Here is a 3,469-nt window from a genome sequence, read left to right as displayed (position 1 = left end):
AAAAATTATAAACTTTCTGTTAGTGCCATTAGTTTTCAAATTTGGAAACTCTTTTTTTGTTTTCTTTGTTGCTTTATTCATTTTATTTTGTTTCTACTTACAATAAAATACTTATTGTTGCTATTTTTAGTTTTTTCCAGTTTTTTTGTTTTGTTTTCTGCATTAATTATTTTCTTTTGGTTTTTTGCTTTATTTTTTAATTCTTTGAAATTTGTGTGAATAGTTAAATTGAATTCTTTGAAATTTGTGTGAATTTGAAGTTTGTGATTAACTTTACTAGTGCCATTATTTTTTCAGTTCTACTTAGAAATAAATACTTACAGTTTTTTGGTGATTTCTTTTTTCTTTTAGGTCACAAAAAATAAAAACTTCTCTGTTAGTGAACATAGATGCACTTATAGAGAAAATTAAACATAAATTCATAATCAATTTCTATTTATAAATTTAGGTCCAATTTCCTCTATAGTGCATCTATTTTCACTTTGAGAGGAGATCAACAACACAGAGAGGGACGGGCTTATAAACAGGTGTGGGCGCCCTTCTGTTGGTGAGGTGGGACTAAAAGCTGGGTGCAACGAGGGCCAACCCTTTAGTCCCGGTTGGTGGCATGAACCGGGACTAAAGGTAACCCTTTGGTCCCGGTTCATGCCACCAACCGGGACCAATAGTGGCGGGCCAGGAGCCAGGACCATTGGTCCCGGTTCGTCCCATCAACCGGGACCAAAAGGTCCGGACGAACCGGGACCAATGGCCCACGTGGCCCGGCCGGCCCCCTGGGCTCACGAACCGGGGCAAATAGCTCCATTGGTCCCGGTTCTGGATTGAACCGGGACTAATGGGCTAAACTGGCCTGGACGAAAGCCCTGTTTTCTACTAGTTACCTAGTCCACGCGCGTGTGGGAGAACTGATTTCGCTCAAGACGCAACCGCAGTTGCGCGTACGTGTCAACCAGATAAACACACATGGCAACTGTGATTAACCATACACGACAACTATGGTTGGACCTATATCTGGCCATGGGCCGGGCCTGGTCGGGCTTGGGTCGGGCCTAAAAAAGCCCATGGCAGAAAACTGAGGCCCAGGCCCTCCCGGGCCCTATCACTGGGCCTACTTTTCAAGCCCAAGTCCGGCTCATCTGGTAAAAAACCGTGAAAAGCCCTTAGGGCTTAGGACCGTGGGCCGGGCCTCTTTCTTAAAATGCCAATATGCCAAGCCCAAGTCCGTCCAGGCCCTGCTGGTGGGCTCAAAACTCAGGCCCAAGCTCGGCCCACAGGCAAGCCCATCGGGCCTAGGCCCTAGATTTTAGGGCCGGGCCTGAGATGGTCAGGACTAGTTGGACCACACGTAGCAACTAGGTAAACACACATGACAACTACTGCTTGACCATATATGGCAAGTAGTTAAATCACACACAGGCAACTATTGTTTGATTACACGCGGCAACTACCATAAATTAGACATGATAAATATAGTTAACCAGAACAGATAGAGTTGTCGTGCTTTTACAACTACATTTGCCATCCCCGGATAACTACATCTGCCATCCCGGTTGGCAACTAAATCGTCATCCCGCGGGAGTACCTAACGTAGTTGCGCCAGGATGTGCGGGCATTTTTGCTTCGTGCCACATGCGCGGGGTGGAGATGAGTAGTATTTTATTGGGCATGTGTCATGAAATAGTTGCGCCCACACGTGTGGCCAATTTTAATGTTCGCCCACATACACCCCGTGTGGGATGCCTCCTTCTCACGCCATACACAGTGTGTGGACGGATGGCTAGTATGTCACACGTGTGGCAGTTAGCCGCGTCCTATATATATTTGAAACAGGCTAGTCAAGTCTTAATCAGTTGGCTTCTAAAAGGAAAATTTTGGCTGGGCTTCTATAATAAGTTGGATAGGGGGCAGCTTATTCTAGTTTATTTTAGAAGTCAGCAAAAGAACTGGCCCTAATACTGTTTCATACAAAAACATGTACCGCGGAAAGAAAAAAAAATAAACTTTCAAATATGTAAGTGAATAGAGAGTGTTGTTGTGGACGTCTAAATGACAAGCATACCTATTATTATTTTCCACACAATAAAAAAAATGTTGAACATGGTCAACCTTCTTGCTCTCAGGTTTACTAAGCAGGATGACGAGCAAGGCGAAGCCGGTAGCGCCCATCACCGCCGCCAAGCACAAGGACCCGTCAAGCCTGCGAAGGTAGTTTCACCATCGAGATTGCATTTTTTTTTCACCATATGCACTCAAATGTTTTGCATTCCCCTGTGATTTTGATGGATTTGAACATAATGTATGTTTGAACTAAATTGTGCTGCAGAACCGGTAGGAAAAAAAATCAGCGAGCGGCTTCAGACCCTTGGTTAGTGGGTGATGATTCGTGTGGACGCAAGATGTTCTGAAAAGACCCTTGGTCTTTTACTCATTAGTTGTTGTCTTCATTGCTATTTTTATTGTATGATGAAATAATCCTGTATATTTCTTGCAAATAATTGGTCATTAGGTAGTCTGTAATAGTTCCTCCTCGAGTGCACGTGTTTTTGTGGCTTCTGTCCCATAACAAACTTATGGAAAAGACAATCTTAGCAAAAAGGAATTGAAAAAAAACTTGGTGTGTTTTCTGTTATGAGAATGGAACTATAGATCACTTTTTTTGGGTTGTGTGGTAGCTAAGCTTATTTATTCTGTTTGTGCTTGTGCATTATGGAGTATCTAAAAGATTAGTAACTCTCTCATATTCAATAAATGCTATATGGGATGATATGAAACAAATATGGTGGATGATACTCTTCAAGGAGAATCATCCTATGAAAATGGTGCTCTTTTCCTAGATGGTTACTGCTGTTCTTTGTGCACCTTTCCAACTGAAGGTGGGGTGAATGATTCTGGCATTTGCACCGAAGGTGCTTTGAGACAATCTATGGTAGCCAAGCTATCCCTGGATCCATCATCAAGGACCGCCTGCTTTGGAGTGGAGATCCTGCTTCCCCTTCAAGGAGGCCAAACCTCTGGGACCCGAAAGTCGTTGCTCCTAGTCCAATCACTCCTCTAGAGCTTCCAAGCTCACCTGACCAATCTCCTTTTTCTTTTGAAACGGAGGCGAAAGTTTTGCCTCATCTCATTAATAAAGTAGAAGAAAACCGATCAATCTCCTTTGAAGAAGAAGAAATGTTCATATATGGAGCTGGAGCGGTTTACTTAATGGCTCGGCGCTGGGAGATCACAAGGGGAATTTCATTCCCAAAGGAAACTGAAAAATTGATTGGTCCAATGCTGATGTCCACATGGGTTGAGTATTGCACAGCAAATTACTCAAGACTTTGCATGTGTTTTTTTTTTTTTGCATGTGGTGTGAATGCAGCGTATAATGCAGTTGGGCCAGGCCCACGCGATAGAAAGGCCCAGGTTCCAGCGCCCAGAACCAACCCGCCATTCGTCGTCAGAAAAAAAACCGAACCGATCCCCT

This window comes from Triticum dicoccoides, chromosome 1B, assembly GCF_002162155.2.
Source record: "Triticum dicoccoides isolate Atlit2015 ecotype Zavitan chromosome 1B, WEW_v2.0, whole genome shotgun sequence".
NCBI lineage: Eukaryota > Viridiplantae > Streptophyta > Magnoliopsida > Poales > Poaceae > Triticum > Triticum dicoccoides.
Note: the sequence above shows the minus strand (reverse complement) of the source record.